This window comes from Anolis carolinensis, unplaced genomic scaffold (assembly GCF_035594765.1).
Source record: "Anolis carolinensis isolate JA03-04 unplaced genomic scaffold, rAnoCar3.1.pri scaffold_12, whole genome shotgun sequence".
NCBI lineage: Eukaryota > Metazoa > Chordata > Lepidosauria > Squamata > Dactyloidae > Anolis > Anolis carolinensis.
The window spans coordinates 4,999,128-5,013,463 of NW_026943823.1; positions in this window are offsets into that span (position 1 = coordinate 4,999,128).

The following is a 14,336-nucleotide window of genomic DNA, read 5'->3' on the forward strand; positions in this document are numbered from 1 at the left end:
TCAGCTACATCCAAGAGTATTGAAGGAACTAGCGGAAGTTATTTCAGAACCACTGGCAATCATCTTCGAGAGTTCTTGGAGAACAGGAGAAGTCCCAGCAGATTGGAGGAGGGCGAATGTGGTCCCTATCTTCAAGAAGGGAAAAAAGAACGACCCAAACAATTACCGTCCGGTCAGCCTCACATCAATACCAGGCAAGATTCTGGAAAAGATCATTAAGGAAGTGGTCTGCAAACACTTAGAAACAAATGCGGTCATTGCTAATAGTCAACACGGATTTACCAAAAACAAGTCATGCCAGACTAATCTGATCTCTTTTTTCGATAGAGTTACGAGTTGGGTCGATACAGGGAATGCCGTGGATGTAGCATATCTAGATTTCAGTAAGGCCTTCGACAAAGTCCCCCACGACCTTCTGGCAAACAAACTAGTAAAATGTGGGCTAGACAAAACTACGGTTAGGTGGATCTGTAATTGGCTAAGCGAACGAACCCAAAGGGTGCTCACCAATGCGTCGTCTTCATCATGGAAAGAAGTGACAAGTGGAGTGCCGCAGGGCTCCGTCCTGGGCCCGGTTCTGTTCAACATCTTTATTAACGACTTAGACGAAGGGTTAGAAGGCACGATCATCAAGTTTGCAGATGACACCAAACTCGGAGGGATAGCTAACACTCCAGAAGACAGGAGCAGAATTCAAAACGATCTTGACAGACTAGAGAGATGGGCCGAAACTAACAAAATGAAGTTCAACAGGGACAAATGCAAGATACTTCACTTCGGCAGAAAAAATGGAAATCAAAGATACAGAATGGGGGACGCCTGGCTTGACAGCAGTGTGTGCGAAAAAGATCTTGGAGTCCTCGTGGACAACAAGTTAAACATGAGCCTACAATGTGATGCAGCAGCTAAAAAAGCCAATGGGATTTTGGCCTGCATCAATAGGGGAATAACGTCTAGATCCAGGGAAGTCATGCTCCCCCTCTATTCTGCCTTGGTCAGACCACACCTGGAATACTGTGTCCAGTTTTGGGCACCGCAGATGAAGGGAGATGCTGACAAGCTGGAAAGCGTCCAGAGGAGGGCAACTAAAATGATTAAGGGTCTGGAGAACAAGCCCTATGAGGAGAGGCTTAAAGAGCTGGGCATGTTTAGCCTGCAGAAGAGAAGGCTGAGAGGAGACATGATAGCCATGTACAAATATGTGAGGGGAAGTCATAGGGAGGAGGGAGCAAGCTTATTTTCTGCTGCCCTGCAGACTAGGACACGGAACAATGGCTTCAAACTACAGGAAAGGAGATTCCACCTGAACATCAGGAATAACTTCCTCACTGTGAGGGCTGTTCGGCAGTGGAACTCTCTCCCCCGGGCCGTGGTGGAGGCTCCTTCCTTGGAGGCTTTTAAGCAGAGGCTGGATGGCCATCTGTCGGGGGTGCTTTGAATGCGATTTCCTGCTTCTTAGCGGGGGGTTGGACTAGATGGCCCTTGAGGTCTCTTCCAACTCTACTATTCTATGATTCTATGATTCTATGATAGGGGTCTCTTCCAACCCTCTTTTATATTATTATTATTATTATTATTATTATTATTATTATTATCATCATCATTAAGGCTGGGAGGCCATCTGTCAGGGTTGCTTTGCTTGTGCTTTGGGCGCACAAAGGCAGAAGGGGGTTGGACTCAATGGCCCAAGGGGTCTCTTCCAACCCTCTTTATTATTATTATTATTATTATTATTATTATTATTATTATTATTATTATTATCATCATTGAGGCTGGGAGGCCATCTGTCAGGGTTGCTTTGCTTGTGCTTTGGGTGCACAAAGGCAGAAGGGGGTTGGACTCAATGGCCCAAGGGGTCTCTTCCAACCCTCTTTATTATTATTATTATTATTATTATTATTATTATTATTATTATTATTATTATCATCATCATCAAGGCTATATTTGTTCCCGTTTTGTTTGTTTTTTTTTACTTTAAAATGAGGCATGTGCAGAGTGCATAGGAATTTGTTCATAGTTTTTTTTAAAAAAAACAAACAAACTCTAGTCCGGCCCTCCAACAGTCTGAGGGACCATGGACTGCCCCCCTGTTTAAAAGGTTTGGGGACCCCTGATCCAGATTATCAAAGCAAATCATCCACATTTCCAGCACCTACTCGGTCATGGGGAGGTGCTATCATTCCATTCTTCCACGCTGGGGAGCCTGTCAATTGAACCCAGCACCTTTTACCTCCTTGCTAAAGTGGTACCTATTTATCTACTCGCATTGCTGTTTTCGAACTGCTAGGTAGGCAGAAGCTAGGGAGACGATGGGAGCTCACCTCACCCACGGCTTGAACTGTCAACCTTCCAATCAGCAAGATCTTTTGTAGCTGGCAGTTTAACCCACTCTGTTATCTGTGGTAGAGGTGCCACTATTTTATTTATAATGCAACTTTGGAAATTTATTATAACGGGATATACTTATGGCTTGGCCGGGCTGTGGCGCAGCTGGCTAGTAACCAGCTGCAATAAATCACCACTGACCAAGAGGTAATGAGTTCGAAGCCCGGGACGGGTTAAGTCACCAACCATTAAATAGCCTGGCTTGCTGTTTACCTATGCAGCCTGAAATACAGTTGCATCTGTCAAGTAGGAAATTTAGGTACGTTTTATGCGGGAGGCTAATTTAACTAATTTACAGCACCATAAACATGCCGGAAAGGAATGAGGAAGTACAGTCACTAGTGGACAGTGAAGCAACAGCTCCCCCTGTGGGCGGAATCGTGAAGCTGGAAATGTTAAATGCCTCTGTGTGTGTCTAGACTGTATGTTGTTTGTCTGATGGCATTGAATGTTTGCCATATATATGTTTATTGTAATCTACCCTGAGTCCCTTTTGGGGTGAGAAGGGTGGAATATAAATACTGTAAATAAATAAAATAATAATAAATAAATAAGGCAGAATGTTGGATAAGTGAAGGTTGGATAAGTGAGAATAATAATAATAATAATAATAATAATAATAATAATAATAATAATAATAATTTTATTTTTATATCCTGCTCCCATCTCCCTGTGGGGACTCACATGGGGACAAGCCCAACATCAACATACATTAAAACACAATCGTAATTTATAATTTAAAACAATAAAAACAACATAACATAGCATAAAACAGCAAAAACATATCCGGTCCTTCAAACCTAGAGCATAGTACAAATATGGAAGGGTGAGCTTGTGCAGACTCTAGTCTAATATTAGAGTAATATTAGGATAATATTAGAAGTTCTGAGTCTGATAGTGAGAGAGAAGTTCCTTGAAACACCATAAAATAAAATAAGCTATTTATTTTAACCAAGAAAAAGTGAAATTTTAGGTCACAGGTGTACGCGAATGAATGCCACGCAGTACAGTAGAGTCTCACTTATCCGACGTAAACGGGCCGGCAGAATGTTGGATAAGCGAATATCTTGGATAATAAGGACGGATTAAGGAAAAGCCTATTAAACATCTAATTAGGTTATGATTTTACAAACTAAACATCCAAGCATCATGTTATACAACAAATTTGACAGAAAAAGTAGTTCAATACGCAGTAATGCTATGTTGTAATTACTGTATTTACGAATTTAGCACCAAAATATCATGATATACAGTAGAGTCTCACTTATCTAAGCCTCGCTTATCCAACGTTCTGGATTATCCAACGCATTTTTGTAGTCAATGTTTTCAATATATCATGATATTTTGGTGCTAAATTTGTAAATACAATTACTACATAGCATTACTGTGTATTGAACTACTTTTTCTGTCAAATTTGTTGTATAACATGATGTTTTGGTGCTTAATTTGTAAAATCATAACCTAATTTGATGTTTAATAGGCTTTTCCTTAATCTCTCCTTATTATCCAACATATTCGCTTATCCAACGTTCAGCCGGCCCGTTTACATTGGATAAGTGAGACTCTACTGTATTGAAAACATTGACTACAAAAATGCATTGGATAATCCAGAACCTTGGATAAGCGAGTCTTGGATAAGTGAGACTCTACTGTAATACCTTTGATTGTCACATTGCAACTCAAGACTCTTTTTTTCACCCTTGTTTAGGTCTGTTGGAAAGTGTCCATCCTGAAATCCATATCTAATATTCACAGAAACCAATAAAACATCTCAAAGTGCACGGTCTGCCTTCTTTTAAAGCAGCTTTTAAACCAGTGCTTTATGTCATAATCCCTTGCCGTAATGTGGGGAGAGGAAATTAAGGTGCAAAAACTTAATAAAAATCCAATTTTTCTCAAGCATCTGAGATGAATAAAACAGAGCCCCATGACTGGTTCTCATGATATTATTGAGAAGCCCTTTATCACGGCTTCCTCCCTCATAGACAACCTCAAATCGTGTTTGGCACAATCGAGGCATTTCCCTTGTACAAAATATAGTTAGATTTTGAGTTGTCAGCCATGAATGTCGAACCCCGGTTGTTATAAACATTTTTATTTTATTTCATTTTATTGGCTTTTTCTTTCCTGGCCGTTATTTTATAAAGGTTAGACTCTATCAAAATCACAATGACTGTTCCCGGCAATTCGCCAAAAGAAAAGAGAGAGATACGAGACTGTTTATATATTGCCCTTTCTCCCCTCACACTGGGAGGCAATGGGATTTAACATGATAAGAAGAACTATTTTGAATCAGAGAAAAAGCTGTCTGGTCCTACACTTCCCAAACAGATGTGAAGCCCATAAGCAACTCGTCATTGTAAGAGCCCAGTCAATATAACAAAGAACATTGTAAAATTAGGATGAGTAACATCACATGTGTCCAAAAAAAATAATGCGACCCTTGAGTCCTTTTCTGTGGTCTGCTTTTACTTCAGTCTGAAAATTTTGCACAGAAAATTTCACCACTATCTTTATTCATCGGAATCTGTGAAAATTGTCAAATTGTTACAACAGCAAGTATATTGGAGCCATAGTAGAGCAATGGGTTAACCCTTGTGCCGGCTGGACTGCTGACCTAAAGGTTAGGTTGCAAACCTGAAGGTTACCTGTTTGAATCTGCGAGATGGGGTGAGCTCCGTCCTGTCAGCTCTAGCTTGTGGAGGCATGAGAGAAGCCTCCCAACAGGGTGATAACACATCCAGGTTACGCCTGGGCAACGTCTCTGCAGACATCCAATTCTCTCACATATTTCAGGCAAAATATAGTAAAGAAAACAGATGTCTATTATAACAATGAATCAAAATGTGGTAAACAATAATGGTCCAATATGCTAATTGAAAACATTATGTATATTAGAATACCATATACATTTCACGTTATCTCAAACATAACTATGTCCTCTGAAATCATATAAAATTAACACCAAAATATTATTTATCTAAGTACAGTAGAGTCTCACTTATCCAACACTCACTTATCCAATGTTCTGGATTATCCAACGCATTTTTGTAGTCAATGTTTTCAATACATCATGATATTTTGGTGGTAAACTCGTAAATACAGTGATTACTACATAGCATTGAACTACTTTTTCTGTCAAAGTTGTTGTATAACATGATGTTTTGGTGCTTAATTTGTAAAATCATAACCTATTTTGATGTTTAATAGGCTTTTTCTTAATCTCTCCTTATTATCCAACATATTCGCTTATACAACGTTCTGCCAGCCCGTTTATGTTGGATAAGTGAGACTCTACTGTATGTTAAAGCAAACAAATAGATATGCAAGTCTCCGTAGTTTTGAGAGGATTTCCTATAAATTTTAACTGAGTTAACCACGGATTGAAATAAAACAGTCTCAATATTTTTATAGTCCTGGAAGAATTTCCACTGGATTAAACATGAATTAGTACTCAACAGTCTCAGTCAAAAATAGAATCTGGTGGAAGTCTTACAAAAGTTAACCAAAGTGAATTCCAAAACAATGGAAAGGGATCCGCCGTTAATTGATACATCCAATTCTCTCACACCAGAAGTGACTTGCAGTATGTTCTCAAGTCGCTTATGACACAATAAAAAAGCAAGTATATTGATGAGTTGTTGGTAATATTGGAAGCTGAAGAAAGAATGTACAAGTCTTTAAACTAAGGAATGGAAATTGGAAAAGGGGGATCTAGCATTCAAAGCTTCAATGGAAATGACATCTGGTGCACCAAAGAGCCGAGTGCCAAAGAGTGATAGGAAGAGCTTCTTCTGTAGCTTCCATCTCCTTATGAGATATTTTCTGTTGGATTATGGTTGTATGTATATGAAATGTAAATCAAGTGTTTTCTGCTGTTAGGCAAGAGTGTGTGTTTCAGTAATGAAACAGTTAACAGCAGGCTAGTTTTGACTGACAGCCTGTTGTGATTGCTATGACCTATCAGGCATGATTTCCGGCCTTTGGAGGTTGGAACTTCCTTCTGACTGAGGAATGTATTTTTCTTATCTCTGAGAGTGTTGAGCTGGTGCTTGCTGAGGCAAGAGGCTATAGAAGAATGCCAACTCAGAGCGATGGCTTTTGTTGTGTTTTGTAAATATGTTTGTAGATATTAAATAAATGTTTGGACTTCAGACTACAGATGTGTTTGAATCTGACATTGAACAGGAATTGGTGTGGCAGACGATTGCAACCAATTTATCCGGGTGCTGGAGCAGATGATTGACAGGGTTTGAAGAAACCCACCCAGCGTGCACTCTGAGACCCCCACGCTAACATTTTCATGGCGGCTCAGTTGTGTGGGAAGACGATCTGCCATCCTCCTTTACTACACAGTAGTTCTTCTTGAATGTTGGCAGTGTCAGAGTTGGGATATAGTCCATGAAGTGGGGTGCAATAAGTTTCCTATCTTCAAGAAATTGCCTACCCCTTCTCTCAAGGATTACTGGAGCCCTATAACATCTGGCGTTCCATGCAGTCATGCCGGCCACATGACCTTGGAGGTGTCTACGGACAATGCCGGCTCTTCGGCTTAGAAATGGAGATGAGCACCAACCCCCAGAGTCAGACACGACTGGACTTAACGTCAGGGGAAACCTTTACCTTTACCTATAACATTTGGAGAGTTTTACAGTTGTTAAACTGCTAGTGTTATTTAAAAACTTTGAAACCAGGAAAACTTGGTGCTACCTCTTCTTTTTAAGGTTTTAATGGCATGAAGTTACTATACACAACTAGATAGATGGCCTAAAGGAGTAAATACTGGATGAGAAAACTGACTAAGAACATTTCCATACTTACTATGTAACTAGTTTTATGTACTACACCTTTAGAAAAATGTTGAAAAGAGATTAGGGAAGGACAGTGAGTATAGTTACAGATATAGATATCTGAGGCTGACCCAACTTATGTCTGAACTACCGGAGATTGACACAACAACAATATGATCCACTATGTATTGACCCTTCAAATCCATGCATAAGGTCAATATATAATGGATCACATTTGGAGAGAGTGAATTCTTGCTCTGTTATGCTCTAGGGTGGAGGACTAAAGCTAATGTGGTTTGATAACAGGAATGAAAATTAAAGGTTTTGGTTGAACATTGCAGGAAGCTTCGTAATAGTACGACTTGGTCATAACTAATGCCAGGTTGATGGAGTTGTGAATGCTCTCTGGGCTTTAGTTCAAACATTTTATTGAGCTGTGTAAGTGGATTGGGTTCAGTACCTTGGTGAGCTCCTTCACACACACTGACAGGAGGTCACCAACCATTGACAGTAAGAGCATGAAATTGTAGAACCAACAATTTGGGAAGAGGTGGGAAGTCCCTTGCTTCAGATAGTTCCCATCAGTGGTTCTAATTCCACTCCCTCTTCCCAGTCATTCCCAACTGTATACGAAATAGACATGTGCACAAAATTCGTTCTTATCGTTTCTTCCATGTTGTTGTTCAGTCTGATGATGATGAAAGGGGATTTGGGTTTCAGCAGTTTGTTCCAGGAAATGTGGAACAGCAGTTTGTCCCAGGGAATGTTGTTGACTCAGAAAGGCAGGTGGATTCGGGAGCTGCGGATGGCTTGGGAAAACAGACGGGACAGGGGAATGCAGAAAGTTCTCAGTTGAGCAAAGATAAGGATGAGTTTCTACAGGAGTCCGATAATTGTCAACAGAGCTCAGATGGTAGTGAGGGGGATGAATGTTTGTTAGACAGGGATTCTAGGTTAAAGTTGAGATCAGGCCTCCGTTGCTCTGTGAGAATTGCAGGCAGACACGGGGAAACAAGAATGCACAGGAATGTGTTTATGTCTTGCAAGGAGGGTTAAAAGAGATTGTTGCACCCCAAGGCAGCGTGAGCACTGGAAACTAGACAGAGGCCAATAATCATATAATATCTTTATTAAAGCAAATATAAATTCAGGAATGCATAAGTGGAAAGGATGAGTGGGAAATAGTCCTTTGTGAAAAGGTAGGAATAAGTCCAAAAAGATGAAGAGAAATGTCCAATATAATTGTCCAAAGTCCAAAAACTGAAACACGCTCAAACTGTTGGAAAGTTTGAGTGGGGAACAACAAGGAAACAAGGCTGAATAACAAAGTCCAAAGTCACTAGGAGGTCGTGGATATCAAGGCAGGAACGAGACGAAGCAAAGATCAAACTTGATTCAGGAACAAGGCAAGAAAGAGGATTTACTCTGGTTCTACTCGGGAGTCACGGCTCGGCTTGGCCGCCAGGAGCAGGAAACTTGTCTGGGTAAACACCAGGAGCTAGAGTCGGTGAACTGTTCTTAGGTATTTGCTACGTTGACACTGCAAAGTGTTTGCAGTGCAAGACACTTTTATGGAACAAAGATCAGATCCCAACGAAGGGAAACCAAACTCCCCAAAGGTTCCCAAAAGAATCTTCTTATCCACAATCCCCTCGCGATGCCAAGCGGTTACTCCTTCGAAGCCCTTGTTTTTCTGATCTCTGGCGATGCAGAAACTCCCTTCGGTTGAAGGGCACATTCTCTGGGGAACTCTGGACATCTGATTCAGCCACGGGAGTCACATCTCCAGTATCTCTCCCAATTAAGGAAGCATCTGAACTATCAACAGCCGGCAGCTGTAACTGAAAGGAGCTCTGCGGACTAGGCAAAAGGTCAGAATAAGCTTCATCCTGGTCAAAGTTCATTTCTGAATCAGGTTCAGAAACCAACGGTGGCTGGGGTATGACAGAGATGTAATTTGGGAAAGATTCCAGTCAGAGCAACCTCGCTTTTGGAGAATCATCCCTTGCCTTGTTTTCGGTTCAAGCCTCGTCTCATGCCTATAATCTGTGTTTGGATTACTTTTGAAACTCATGTATTCATATTACCTTGGATCTACTGTGCTATTTTTGGGACTTTGGACTGATAACTACGAAATCATTGAACTGTGTTTAAGGATTGCACTTGCAATTGGATTTTACTTTCTTTACCGCTTTTTATTAAGTTTTGCCATCTTACTTCAATCAACTGAAAAACTCAAGCCTGTTGTGGTGTTTGTGTGTGGTAGCAAGGTGAACTAATGCTGAGGTGCGACATTCCATGGCTTTTGTGTCTTTTGTTTATTCGGAAGCAAGAAACAGAAAGCCCTCATCCCCACACAAAACTCAGATCGATGTGAAAGCCTGCTTTCGTGTGGAGCCGAAATTTCATGCGTATGCGGTTCTTCTCTTTCATCTCCTCCACAATAATGGGCCAATTTTTGGGCCCCCGAAACAAAACAATAGAAAACAACCCTCTCAATTTCAGGAGGCTTTCCGAAAACAGATTGGTCCCCACAATGAAAGCCGGAAACGAAACGAGACAAGTTTTTACCCAAAGGCACACCACTAATATAAAACAGCATGGCATTGCTAGAGTAACTCTTCCCCCCCCCCCCCACTTCCTCATTACTCATTCATTTTGGATATTTCATTACACTTGAATGTTGTTCTTTGACAGTTAAGTGAGTAAGTCACGGATCACATTTCTTTTTGGCCGTTAATGGAGTTTTTCAATAAAAAAATGCAACTTAGATCAGCTGCTTACACTCTAAGTAAATGACAGCTCCTCTAATCAGATTACAAGTAGGAAGGGGAGAAAACCCGTCGAGAGTTTATTGAGTAACAAGCTGTTTCGGTTTTAATTCCGCCAGGAATAGAAATTAACAGTGCTAATAAATGTTCTTGCTAAGTGGCTGTATGGGAAAACATTCCCAGCAAATGAAATACGGAACCAGGGGTGGGGAAAAAAAGGGTCTTAAGACATTTCCTTCCTTTCTGTCCAGAATAGCTTTTGCTTCCTTCCTCTTTGAAAAAGCTCCCGTTCCTGCTGGGCAGAACCCAGTTTCCCTTTCTGTTCCTGCCAACACGCTGGGTTGAACTCTTGTAAAGCAGACAAATCACAGAGAGGAGAAGCAAGTGAAAAAAAATCAGAATAATCTCCTGTATGCAGTAACCTGCAAGCACAAGATATTAATCTATTTTTTATAGCTTACCCATTAGCGAAGCAGCACCCTGATAGTTAAAGATGCTTTTTCCCGGCTTCCTTTTTTCCCGAGTTGTTATCTGGATCACTTGAGGCCTGACAGGATGCCAGTGACAAGGAATGCTAACTTGCATCTTTGTCAAGAAGGGGAAGCGCTTTCAATCACCACGCCGAGGAAAGCCTTTGCGCCTTTAAAGAATTCATCTATTCACCACTTACTAGCGACTGTATAACTCTGAGCACTTGTTTGGCTTGATTATTGCACTGTCAAATGGGACGATACAAGGAAGATTTAACATATATTTTGAGTGGCAATCATTGCCAAAAACAAATGTGTTAATCCTGGAAAGATACATACATATATCTAGGCAAAATCTTAACAAGGACGAAATGCAAGGACTTTCTGAAGACGATCTAACCAAGGCAGTGGAACATAATAGCAGAAATAAAATTCTGGTGTCCTTATTTTTAGTATTATTTATTTATTAGCGACATTTATATCCCGCCCTTCTCAGCCCGAAGGGGACTCAGGGCAGCTTACAAGTTATATATACATACAATATATTATGTTATTATTATAGAATAATGTAAGCATTAAATATTACTATGTTGTACTATACCGCTATATTGCAATATTATTAGTAATATTACATATAATAATAATAATAATAATAATAATAATAATAATAATAATAATAATACATCACATGGTCCTAAACACTTGGGAAGTGTTCGACTTGTGGTCTTGTGATACGAAATCCAGCATATATATCTTGTTTTCTGTGTCATACTATGACTTTGTGTCAATGTATAATAATAATAATAATAATAATAATAATAATAATAATAATAATAACAATAATACAAATAAAGTACAAGAAAACTGCACTACAAATTAGAGCTGACAGCTGGCACAACAAAACATTGCATGGAAAGTTCCTTGACAAAATTGAAGGAAAAGCTGACAAGGAGAAGACCTGGCTGTGGCTCACGAATGGGACTGACATCTGCATGCCTTCGCACTTTAACAACACAATTGTTCAATGCTAAGGCTTCCACGTCTGCGCAGGGTTCCATACTTGGCGCTTTAACAACACAAGCGTTCAATGCTAAGGCTTCCCCATCTGCGCAGGGTTCCATACTTGGCGCTTTAACAACACAAGCGTTCAATGCTAAGGCTTCCCCATCTGCGCAGGGTTCCATACTTGGCGCTTTAACAACACAAGCGTTCAATGCTAAGGCTTCCCCATCTGCGCAGGGTTCCATACTTGGCACTTTAACAACACAATTGTTCAATGCTAAGGCTTCCACGTCTGCGCAGGGTTCCATACTTGGCGCTTTAACAACACAATTGTTCAATGCTAAGGCTTCCCCATCTGCGCAGGGTTCCATACTTGGCGCTTTAACAACACAATTGTTCAATGCTAAGGCTTCCCCATCTGCGCAGGGTTCCATACTTGGCGCTTTAACAACACAATTGTTCAATGCTAAGGCTTCCACGTCTGCGCAGGGTTCCATACTTGGCGCTTTAACAACACAATTGTTCAATGCTAAGGCTTCCCCATCTGCGCAGGGTTCCATACTTGGCGCTTTAACAACACAACCGTTCAGTGCTAAGGCTTTCCTGTCTGCGCAGGGTTCCATACTTGGCGCTTTAACAACACAATTGTTCAATGCCAAGGCTTCCCCATCTGCGCAGGGTTCCATACTTGGCGCTTTAACAACACAATTGTTCAATGCTAAGGCTTCCCCATCTGCGCAGGGTTCCATACTTCGCCCTTTAACAACACAACCGTTCAATGCCAAGGCTTCCCCGTCTGAGCAGGGTTACATACTTTGCTCTTTAATAACACAACCATTCAATGCTAAGGCTTCCCGCCAAATAGAACTGTAGAGGAGAGTCTACTGAACAAGCCAGTAACTGCCGCAAACCAGGACTGACATCTGTTGAGGAGTTACGAAGGTGGAGGCATTACTTTTCATTCAACCCTCGTATATTAATAACTTGGTAGGTATGTCACGTCTTCCAAGGTTTTTCCTTTGTGCAAACAAGCATGGTTAAATACAGCCAAAGTTACATCATGGGGATATTAGTTGTTATGCCATGTAAAAACGGGGACAGGCACTCATCTCGAGGAAATCATTTGACTCATAAGCCATTAACATCTGCAAAGTGCTCCAGGTTCCTTGAGTGCAAGAAACAATACATGCCCTAAACATCTAATCATTCATTGTGATTGACTCTTTATTGCTTCTGCCCAGGCTCCACTTCCTTCCTTGCATTAGCATGTGGAGACACATCGAGTAGCCGGGCTTCCTGACACAGGCTTTGCTGATAAATCTGGATCCATAAGCAACCAACAATGCAATGATTTGTGAAGAGAAGCTCTCCGAGTAAAGTGCGTATAATAAACCAATTTGCATGCCATTTCCTTAAAAGATGCACATTGAGAAAATTAGTTTTCATAAAGATCTGGAAAGCATTTTTTAAAAAGCCGATAGCACAGCATTTAAAAACTGCATTTCAATAAGAGTGGTGATGTGTTATGCCCTGTTTGGATTATTATGATAGACAATATTTGCATATGAGACACCATGAAGCTACATTATAAAGATAATCTATGTAGACATTATTTTGCAAGAAAATTAAGGAAGGTTTTAGAAGAAAATCATACCTTAAATATGGCAAATGGTGCAAAATGAAACCAGTTGGGTAAACCTGAAAATCAGATCTTAAATGCAGATTCTGTATTGATGCTGCTGTAATACTTAGGGAATCTTTTGGGAAGACAGGCAGACAAATGTCAGCATACTGGAAGAAGTAAAGACCACCAGCATCTAACTGGAGGTCAGCTGCGACCAGCAGTGCTGTGGAATTTGAAGAGCTAGGCATCTCCCATTCTGTACCTTTGCATTTCATTTTTTCTGCCTAAGTGGGAAATCTTGCATGTGTCCCTGTTGAACTTCATTTTGTTAGCTTTGGGCAATCATCTCTCTAGTCCAGGGGTCCCCAAACTTTTTAAACAGGGGGCCAGTTCACGATCCTTCGGACTGTTGGCGGGCCGGACTATAGTTGGCCACTGAGCAATAATAATAATAATAATAATAATAATAATAATAATAATAATAATAATAATAATAATAATAATAATAAAAGAGGGTTGGAAGAGACCCTTTGGGCCATTGAGTCCAATCCCCTTCTGCCTTTGGGCACTGAAAGCACAAACAAAGCATCCCTGACAGATGGCCACCCAGACTCAATGTTAATAATAATAATAATAATAATAATAATAATAATAATAATAATAATAATAATAATAATAACAATAATAATAATAATAAAAAATGTGCCGTGCCAAAAGATCTCAGCCGGCATTTGGAAACAATAGACATTGACAAAATTACGATCTGCCAACTGCAGAAGGCCACCCTACTGGGATCTGCACGCATCATCCAAAAATACATCACACAGTCCTAGACACTTGGGAAGTGTTCGACTTGTGATTTTGTGAAACGAAATCCAGCAGATCTATCTTGTTTGCTGTGTCATACTTATAATAAAAAAGCGGGTTGAAAGAGACCCTTAATCCAACCCGCTTCTGCCTCTGTGCACCAAAAGCACAAGCAAAGCATCCCTGACAGATGGCCACCCAGCCTCAATGTTAATAATAATAATAATAATAATAATAATAATAATAATAATAATAATAATAATAATAATAATAATAATAATAATAGGGTTGTAAGAGAAGAAGAGACCCCTTGGATCATTTAGCCCAACCCCCTTCTGCCCTTGTGCCATGGGGGCCGGATAAATGGCTTCGATGGGCCGCATCCGGCCCCCGGGCCTTAGTTTGGGGACCCCTGCTCTAGTCTGTTAAGATCGTTTTGAATTCTGCTCCTGTCTTCTGGATTATTAGCTGTATCTCCCAATTTTGT